This window comes from Acyrthosiphon pisum, chromosome A1, assembly GCF_005508785.2.
Source record: "Acyrthosiphon pisum isolate AL4f chromosome A1, pea_aphid_22Mar2018_4r6ur, whole genome shotgun sequence".
NCBI classification, from domain to species: domain Eukaryota; kingdom Metazoa; phylum Arthropoda; class Insecta; order Hemiptera; family Aphididae; genus Acyrthosiphon; species Acyrthosiphon pisum.
In genome coordinates, this window is record NC_042494.1 from 77,006,927 (window position 1) to 77,018,596 (window position 11,670).

The following is an 11,670-nucleotide window of genomic DNA, read 5'->3' on the forward strand; positions in this document are numbered from 1 at the left end:
TTTGGAGTGTTGATAGGACAATTAAATAGCTTTAAAATTAAAAAAAAATACATAAAAATGTTAAAATTTTTTGAAAATACATAAACAAATGCGTGATATGTATGATTTTATAAAAAAAAAGTTTGCCCATAACTTAAAAAATAAAAAAGTTAGACCCAATCTTTTAAGGCTATTTCTTTATCATTTTTGGTATACTTATATATGACGTCGGCTGGTCACTTCACCCCGGAACACATTATATACATTAATGTATTTTTTTTCGTACAAGGGCCTCATTTAAAACTTTGGTCCCTGGGCCTCAAAATGTCTTAATCCGGACTTGAATGCATCCATTTAAATTCTGATATTTGGAATATATAAGTTTAGGTACTTAAATAATACTATATTTTCAAATAGGTACTTAGTACTTATATTATTTTATATCATTACAATTTAAAGGTCTTGTAGTTTGTACGCCTGTAGCGATACAAACCTCTTTTTTTTCAAATCCTAACAGCCCTTTTTTATATTGTAATTTGTTATGCAGATCGTAATTTTATCCTTATATACTATAGTACCTACACGGCTACACCTACATCCTACGACCTACACTGAGTTAATTAACTCAAAAGCAAATTGTTTGAATTTAGATAGGAAGGTACCTCATGTATATAACTGTTCAATAAATGATCTAATTAATAATTCAAAGTAAAAAATAGGTTGGTTTTTATTTGAAAATTATTAAGTTTATACACCCTATAGGACGCTCCATAATAAATGGTATACAAAATCGAAATATATGAATTTATATGGTCCTTATACTTAAATCATAGGTACCTACTACCTATCATAATTTTAATACATTTATTATTAAACAAAAAAATCGGGCTTATTTGGTGAATCACTCTGTAAATTGTACATGTAAATAAACTGTAAAACGTTTTTAAAGTGGGTATCAAAATGTTTTGTGAAATTTTCTGCGGATATAATTCTCCACGGTTGCATACATTAGATCAGTGGTTCTCAACTTTTTTAAGTACGTGCCCACTTTTTAAGTCGCCCAAGTAGGTATATTAGATAGTATACTGGTTTGGCTTCCGACGTTTCCGTCCATCGTAATAATAATAATTTATTCAAGGCCGGATCTTAGCTTTTTAACACCCGGGGAAAGTTAAAACAATACGCCCATCTCGGGGAGATTACCAGAATTAGTATTTTTTTTACGAAAAATCAAGCACACTCACTCAGTATTGTGAGGACCAACATTTACAAAACATTTTTCATTATACTGGACCAATATTTTATTTACCACAAATAATTTAAACGATTTTAACTTAAAAACGAAACATTTTAAATTTTTAACTAATCAAGTAATAGTTTTAGAAGCACTTTTTAAGGCCAGTTGTACCATCTCTGATTAAAGTTAACCAAATCAGCCGAATTTTCCCGGTTAAAAATCTGTTATCAGCTGATTAAGCTTAATCGAAGTTCAACCGTATAGACGGTACAACTGGCCCTTAATGGTGTATTTAAAGCTAAAATCTGTGGTCAATATTTCTAAGTTTCAGTTTTAGAATAAATAATATTGATAATAATAACATGTATGAATTATTTATTAACAAATCTAAATAAGGTATCCATTGCATACTTTAAATATAAAAGGCTTTATGTAAAAGAACAATATTTAATTTACAACATAAGTACATAACAATATTAGGTATACATTTTTCATTTTTAATATTTGTTGCAATCAAAACTTAATAATATGTACCTAGGTACGGAAAAAATACAATGAAACAAAAATGTAATTATGTACTGAAAATTGTAATATAATGATTATAGCATGATAAAGAAATTTACTTTATCATGGATTATAACTTATGGATTAAATGTATATACTAAAAAATTTTCATTCTACATTTTATAAATTTCCAAAATAATAAGAACCTGGTTGTCTATTTGATATCTTGAACTATAAAAATAAATTATATAAAAAAACTAACCAAATAGAATATAAATTTCCTTTTAAATTATTTTAATGTAATATGTAAGACATAATTTTAAACCTGACTTGGGCTACATATCAATAGGGTAGTATTTTTGTTTTAGTTATTTAATTATGTTGAAATTCGTACTATCAAGTTTATACAAGAAAATTAATAGTTGTGTATTTGTATTTAAAAAGCAAACACAAATAACAAATTATATTCCATTTTGTGTTCTTTTTCATTTATCTAGGGCCATGGTGGGCAAAGGCATTTGTTAAATATAAAGACTATTATAAACCTACGAACATGTAATTTAATAAATACTCTGAAAACAATTAAATCAGTAGTAATACCTAAGTAACATTTTATATAGTACATAATTTTATGCAGTTCCTATTTGAAAAAATATAATATAGTAATATACCTATATACTGAATTACAATTAATAGTGCCATTTTTAAAAGGCTGTCAAGCGTCAGCGCACTATTTGTTTTCTAACTCTGGCTCACACGCAACATAGCCAAAATGCATTTACGCAAAATCATTTTTTCTATGTGTTTAAGTAATCTTAGAGAAAAGTCACCCATGACAAAAAAGATAGAGAATAATACTTTTGAGGGAATGACATATTGATTTGCCTAAATACTGTCTCAAAACAATTTAAACATCATTTAAATTTACAAATTTTTTTTATTTATTTTGAAAGTCGAATACAAAGTCAAATAATAATAAAATATAAAATCGATATGTCATTCCTTCAAAAATATTATTCTCTATCTTTTTTGTAATAGGTGACTTTACTCTAAGATTACTTAAATGCATAGAAAAAATGATTTTGCTTAAATGCGTTTTGTCTATGTTGCGTGTGGGCCAGAGAGAAAAAACGAATTGTGCGCTGACATCCTCTTAAGATAAAGTTTCAAATAACTATCTATATAATATATTATAAGAAAACGATGTAATTTACCATACTTTATTATGTCACTAATCGGAGAGTACATTAATCTATGATGAACTAAGGCGTGTACACTCCCGCTGACAATATGCGGACGGGTATTTCCACGGCACTGCGTACCTATGCCTTTTTTAATTTTTAAATCAATGTTATTACTTAGGTATCTCGATTAAAAATAAAATTATTTTATTTTATTTGTATACCCAATATTACACATTTTCTGTAAAATATTATTTTGTTCATAGTTTTGACTTTTGTTTTTAAGTCTTAAAAACATGCCTACGAAAATTATACGACCGGGGATAAATCCCTCTCTCCTCCTTAAATCCGGCCCTGAATTTATTGTTATCAGTTATTACCACAGTTTAAGATATTCGGTTTAAGTATATCTTAAACCGTGGTTATTACTTATTAACTTATTATATTTATGTCCTCACTCTTATATTATATACCTAGTCAAGTGGGTACCTCGTACCTATAAGGGCTATAAATTATAACCAACCTACAACTTACCAGCTATAGCCTATAGTAGGGGTGTCCAACCTTTTGTGATGACTGGACCACATCATATGGGTATACTTCTATAGAAGTTGTTGTGGGCCACTGGCCACATACTTTTTGATAATAATACATTCAAATTGAATGATTAAATTATATTCTATTTATTATTATACATTAATACAACAGTACATTTTTTTATAATTTTACTATAGCGGATAATAAGCAGAAATATTTTTGTTGATAAATGACACGGGATATTGCCATCGGAGCCACTAAAGATAAAACACTAACAAAGTTTTTTGATGTTTAATATTTTGTAGTCTTATATTCTTAAAATAATTTTTTCCCATAATATTAATATATTATATACAATTAATTAATGGTTTTTAAATTGAAGTGAGGGCTGCACAAAAAACTACCACAGGCCGCGGGTTGGACACCCCTGGCCTATAGTATTACTGTATTACTGTATTAGTACCACGGCACCACGCACGATGTAGGTAAAACATTTTTTACCTACATCGTGGTACCACGATTAAAGATATATCCTTAATCTTGATTAGTACCTATAGGTTAGTACATAGACCTTATCCTAATTGACGGGACGTGGTTGTAGTTCCGGCGTCCAAGCGTGACGGCGCTGATCAAGGTAGTACAACGTACACCGCACATGCGCACTAGATGATACAATACTCTGTATATTACTGTATATAGCTAGTTATACACTGTAACGCAAACCGCACCACCCACCCTCATCCCGCCTGGATGTTCCGTCTATTAGTATAAGGTCTATGGGTTAGTATAGGTTATTAATACTAATATAGTAATATTCATAATCAATGGTAGTATGGTACTACGTTCATAATATTATACATTATTACGTATTTACCTATTATGATTATATACTTACAAATTTATCCAAACAAAAAATATTATAGTAAATACCAAGATTACGGCCAAGATAGGGTACCTACTAACATTTTTATTTATTACTAGCTGATCCCGTGCACCTCGTCGCCCATTAAAAATACCTACTCCATATGTATTAATCTCTAAACGTTAATTAACATAATCAAAAAGGGATTATTATTCCGAAAGGGATCCATTATTCCGATGGCCACGCTTGGGTGTGTGCTGTAATTAATATCGGCATCATAGTGTAGTGCACAAAGGTTCAATTCGGTGGTTCGTCTGGATCGAGCACCCATTACTCGCATGGTCCCCAATCTTGCTTCTCGGTGCTCGTCTGTCTCAGATGAGCGGACCCGTGACTGACATTCACGGTTTGTCCTCACTCTGGTTTCTCTTTGCTCGTCTAGCTCGGATAAGCGGGCCAGGGACTGACGTTCTCGGTTGGTCCTCAACCTGGCTTCTCTTTGCTCGTCTGTTTCCGCGGCTCGTGTTTCCCGCTTCTTGCGTGCTAGACTGCGGGACTATTTATCGATCGTTTGTTGTTGGGCATAATAAATTACTAATAATAGTAGAAATTCTTATAATAGTGCATGATTCGGTATAAATATGATCGTGGGCACTATAATAAATACAAACATTTAATCATTGGCAACAATATTATATTATTATAGCTTTGAAACCCACGGAAACTATTTAAAAACAAAAAGGTCCATAAGTTTCAAAATATTATATAATTGATTGCCATGGGTAGATGGACACCCCCGTACTATATCTGATCCTGTGCAATTCGTTGCCCATTAAAGACCTATAATTATAAACAACACTAATGGTAACCTTGGTAACCATAGTAACCATGGATCATGGTAACCTTAATAGCCATGAAATCTTGGTAACCTTAGTAACCATGGTAACCTTGGTAACCATGGTAACATTGTAACCTTAATAGCCATGAAATCTTAGTAACCTTAGTAACCATAGCAACCTTGGTAACCATGGTAACATGGACACACTGACATACATTCATTTTTATATATATAGATATACCAATCAATTTATTAATTTTTTCTTACTATCTTTACAAAATTGTAAATACCACCGAAAAATACTCTAAAATAATATTGTTAATACCTAAGATAAAACACCAAGGGTAATCCCTCCCGAACTGCACTTTTTACCTAAACCAAAATGTTCGAATTACACTGGGTTTAAAAAAAGTTATGTTCAAATGGCAGTATGGCATTCTTGGTTCAAAAAAGGTAGGTACCTAATGTATGAATTAAACTTGATCCATAAAACGAATAAATATTAATTGTAGTATACATTTACTATAATATTGTGTCTAATACTCTAATGTCGATCGACCCTACTAAAGTATTACACGACGTACTCAAGCCTGAATTAAGGAAGGGGCCAAGGGGGGCCATACGTTCCCGGGGCCCACGTATGTAAAGGGCTCATAGTCTTTTCGGCTTAAAATTACATTGAGTGGTAATTTGTACTTTTTATAGTGCCTACAAGAGTATATATATTTTTTCTTGTTTGAACTAACATGCGTTGTGGCCCGTCTCCCACCTACCATGCTTACCACCACGGGTATGGTAAGTGGGGACACATGGCCATTTTTTCATTGATGGAGGCCCACAATCATGTATTGGCCCCTGAGCCCCTGAAGGTCTTAATCCGGGCTTGGACGTACCTAACTAATTTTGAAATAAACTTAGAATGTAAAGACTAAGGAGAGCCCACGGTTTTCAATCTTGTATTTGTCTATAATTTTTTCCAAAGATATGCGTGTGATATTATAAAAATAAAAATATACGAACGACGTACCTACCTATGTATTTTAGTACACGAAACACTTTCTTCCATCTCTGGAGTGATCTGAGTGAATGTGTGATCATCATATTGTCAATTAATTTACAAATCGTTTAAGGTGAACTTATTCGTGATTTAATTTAATTGTGTATAAAAATTATACATTTATAAAAAACAATATGTATAATAATATGCAAGAGCCGGAGTGTTAAATGGCGTTCAAGCGTTGTATACACCGCGGGTGGTTTACTAGAGTGAAATTCGAACATAACATTTCTATTTCTTGAGTGCGTCAACTTTTGACAAAAATAAGTGGTATTCGACCTCACCCATTTGCTGTTGCAAAAAAAAACTGAAGATATTATATTTTTCGTGCTTGTAGTTTTAATTTTATTACCATACTTATATTATTTGTGGCTCAATTTTATAGAATCAATCGATTGTTTTATAATTTTGTAAATGATAAAAGATAAAATACGAAAATGGATGAAGATAAAATGTTTGGGATAAAAATGGTCAAACATATATGGTAAATCCAGAAAATATTGTTTTATATATTAATATCTCATCATAATATAAGATATTATGGTATTGTGTTTATTTTCCGAAAAATAAAAACAAAAACATTCAGCTATTATGAGATTTAAATAAAGTAAAATATAAATAATAAATATACAAAAAGTATAATGTCTAACAGCCGCACATCCAAGAATAAATATAACTATTAAGGGAGGAGCTAGACATAATAAATCATTTTTATGATATCATTTACATTGTATACAGAGTTGTGTTCTAAAAAAGTTACGGTTAAATAAGATATGTGAATGTATTCAATCTACTGTTTAATAATAATAATGAATCTTTCTATTTTACGTAAGTAAGCATAGGCACAATTAGGGGGGAGGGGCTTTTTTTAGTTTAAAATATAATTATCAGGGTTTGTGCTTTTGATACAATTTTAGCCACCCCTGTAGAAAAATGTTCCTAGTTGCGCCTATGTTAGTAAGTAGAGCCGTAAAGGTATCTATTGAAAATAATAAGTATTAAAAATTATAATCCAATTATTGTATACCAATATAATAGCACCATAATACCACAGACTATATGAAAATATTTTATACTAGGTATATCAAATATTTTCATATAGTCTGTGATAATACCATATAGGTTACGAGTATAACACTATTAGGAAGGTACAGAGTGATTCACCAAGGATGCTCATATCCATTTTTTCCTTTATTAATGAATTTATTCAAATTCTGATTTTTGGAATTTTCAAATACATTCAAAGACCATATTTTTAAATTCTTGAATTTGTTCGTACTATTTAAGGAGTGTTCTGTGATACAATTATACAAACTTCTGTCATTCAAATAACAACCCTCTTTTTTCTGTAAATTATTTAATTTATATGGTCTTACAGTAATAGGTACAGTATATTTAAAAATGCAAAAATCAGATTTAGAATAATTACATTATTGAAGAAAAAAGGGGTGAGCATAGTTGGTTAATCACTCTGTATATATTATAATATATATACATATTTACACCATATATATTTATATTATTATAATAATGAATAATGACTATAATGTTGCAATATTTGCTATTGCATAGATCTATACAGAATATATTAATTTGTGATTCATGAGTTTCGATGATGTTACATTGTTATTAATTATTATATAATATACAATTTCTAGTAATACATAACAGAAAGAACTAACAGATTTGATTAACTAACTAGGTATGTAATAACTTTTATTCTTATATTAAATATTTTTTATTTCATATAGATATAATATATTATTATTGTTGATTTAATTAAATATCGAAAAGAAAACCGGGGGAACTCGCTTTGCTGTATAGATTCTGGTGTCAAATGTACTTCGTCATTGAGGTCACTGTAAAATAAATTACGTGTTAAATTTAAAATCAATGATCGATCATTGCAGCATACGAACAACACTTATGAACGGAGACTGGCGTCTGGTTGTTGGTCTATATTAGTATATTACTATATTTCTAAGGATATTTTGTTCTATATTTATATTAGGTATCATTGGTATTTTCTTAGAAATAAAAATGTCTTTTTAATAGTAAGTAGGTACCAAATACGGTAGATTGGCCTAATTTTTGCCAAAAAAACAAATCCCATCATATAATTTATTATAATATTACTAACTATTATTAACTTTTGAGATACACTACTTCTTAAAATGACTATTATACACTTCACTACATCTATTTTTTGTTGATATCGACCTAATGGAAGCGATAGTTATAATTTATTCATCTATATTTATACACGGAGATCAAAGTAGAAGAACCCTACAAAAGGCAACAATTACCATAGTGTCAAAATTGTCAAACCTTTGGCCACACCCGAACCTACTGTGCATCTTCCCATGTGTGTCAAATGTGGGGAAAATCACACTTCCACCTACTGCACAAAATTACTGAATTTCCCAGCAATATGCGGCCTCTGCGAAGGTGCACATCCTGCCAACTACAAAGGGTGTACAAATGTATAATAAGTATACAAACAACTGAGCCGCAAACACAACATCTCTAACGAAAAACATTAACAACCACAACCGTCGAACTCCGCAACCAAATCTGTAGAACACCATCATCAACAACAAGCCACTGAAAACGCGACAAAACCACGTTCATATGCAAACCTAACAGAGGGTTACTAATCATTCAAACCAAATCCTACACCTATAAATAATAATTAAATCTCAATTCTAAAAATCCTTGATTAATTAAAATCCATTTAAAATCCCCTATTATATCCCTCCTCACCACAGTCAAGAATTTTGGTTTTATTTTTTAACCAAACATACGATTTCTTATCGACATTTCTAAAATAAAATTTAATAAAATAAAAAAAAAACTATAAAAATAAAAAAATTTCAGATGCCTATAAATAACTTTATTAAATAGTTTTAATATTATTTTTAAAATATTATTCTGTATTATAATAAAGGATAATTTAAACTATAGAGGTATGTTTCAAGTTTCTACGATTAATATAAAGAACTAATTACCTTATACTGATATAAATTACATTTGATTACCTATAGAACATAGGTAATAGTGATATTTACACTAAATATCTACACTGGCTACACTATAGTAGTATATAGTGTACTACATAGTGCTACATATTATGAGTTATGACTAATGTAAACAAAATATATTCCACATTTACATAAATGGGAATAAAATCCTCCTAAATGATTTGTGGATCTATATAGAATTCAATATAAGGAGAGTTTTGTTTATGTGTCTTAATCGAGATTTAAGTAGACTTGAAAACTTTATTGTTAAAGTTTTACATGGCTTAATAGTTCGGTATTTTTATTACTTTAACTGTTTTTAAAGTACCCATATGAGTTTATGAGTTAATGTATTTTCTTTTTGAGTGAAACTTATTGTTTTTATTTTAATGGTATGCAGTATAATGAAATGCTTTAATTATTGGCTATACTTATATAATATTATACCTAGCCACCTAGGTATCTAATGTTTTTGAAAACATATATTTTACATAGTAAAATATCATTACGAAACAACATTTTGGGGAAAATTATACTTCTTACTATTTTTTATCGTTTAATTTTTTAAGATTTTTACTCTTTTGAATGACAATATGCATTTTAAATTCTGAGCGGAGTGATGAATGTATTGGTTTTACAATGGGTTTCTTTTTTTACAGCTGTGATAAGTAGACGAAAAAATGCTTTGAATTTTAACTTCAATATATTTTCTAGTGGGAAAGTGAATCTAGTTGGTACCTTTGACTGGTAAAAATTAAAAATTCCCAAAAGTTTTAAAAAGCGTCGGGAAAAACAAAAACAAAATTTAAACCTCCGTTCATATGTTTCGTACGACTGTACGTGTTATCTGTTTACTTATAATTTCACGTGGCCAAAAACCTCAATATATATTATTGAGATTTGGTAATTAACAAAAAAATTATTGGTTAATATTCATGAGCCCTAAAAGGGGTGGCTCCAGTGACATGGTTAGAGGGGGGGGGAAGTCATAATTTTCAAAAAATGTCGATAAATATTATAATAAACCTAATTATCTTATAATTTTGTTTTTAACAGTAAATAATTGTTTAGAAATACAACTGTGGGGGGGCACGGCCTCTAGTCTCCCCTGAAGACGCTCCTAAGTCCCACACGGGGCACTAACATGTTCAGTGTGGGACATTATTATTCCGTTGAAATAAATTAAAATATAGGTAGGTAGGTTCATTAATACAAAAAATATGCAACAAAATTTTATTGTGTATAAACAAAATAATTGTATTGTTTTTGACAAAGTGGGAAATTATAAATAATATGAATGTAATGTATACCACATGAAAAATGAAAATAATGTCATTTTTAAAATGTAGAAACAATTAAAACAAGCTGTAAATTATAACAATAATTATATATTTATATATGAATGATAAATTATAATCATAAACAATGTGAGTGATAAGTGGTAATGATATTATAAGTATTTATAATATATATAATTTATTTAGTTGCATTACTATACTGCAATCTGTAATGTATAAAAACGTTATAATTACTTAATTTAAATAACGTTATTTTCATCTACTTTGTCGCCAACGACCATACCACGTTGAATACACCAGTTCTCGTCCGATCACTGTAGTTAAGCAACGTCGGGAGTAGTTACCGCTTGGGAACACTAAGTGCCGTTGCCATTTTCTGCTTTACATTTATAACATTAGTTTATTTCAATTTTAAGAATATAAAAATATTTTTACCCTTTGACTTTCAAGAATTGTTGTAGAACTCCTTCCCGCGATAAATTGAAAAAATAATTATTTTTATATCATATTTATAAATATATACAATTATTATTAATGGAAAATGGTAAATGGAAAATTGTCGGGTTCGGCGACAGTCGTGCAAATGCGTGCTAATGGCGTGCTAAAGTTTGGTAAATAAAAATTTGTAAAAATGTGATTGTTTCACTTGTGGGGGGGCTGGGGTAACGTTACTATGAATACAGTTTTTATGAAATTTAAACAAAAATAATAACTTTTAGTAAAGGTATCTATGAATGTACCGGTTTTTAAAGGTAAAATATTAGTTAGGTATGTATATTTTTACAGTGAGATTATGATAATTGAACACATTTTTATTGAACTCATGAAATGTTAACATGTGTTAACATAATATAATGTATGAGTTATACAATTTGATAGGTATAATATCATATTATAGTGTAGATTGAAGAGATGTAAGTGAACCATTTAGAACGTAAATGGTCTGTTATGGTGTATATAGTTGCATTTAATATATAATGCGATGGATTGATTTGCAAATTAGTTATACCTATGTTATTATTGAGATTTTCGATATTTTAGACATGATCTTGACATAGAAATTATATTTGTATAAGTTTTTATCAAAATTATGATAATATTATGATTTGGGGGAAATTAAGATATTTTTACAGATTTTCACTGAAAAATCATGATTT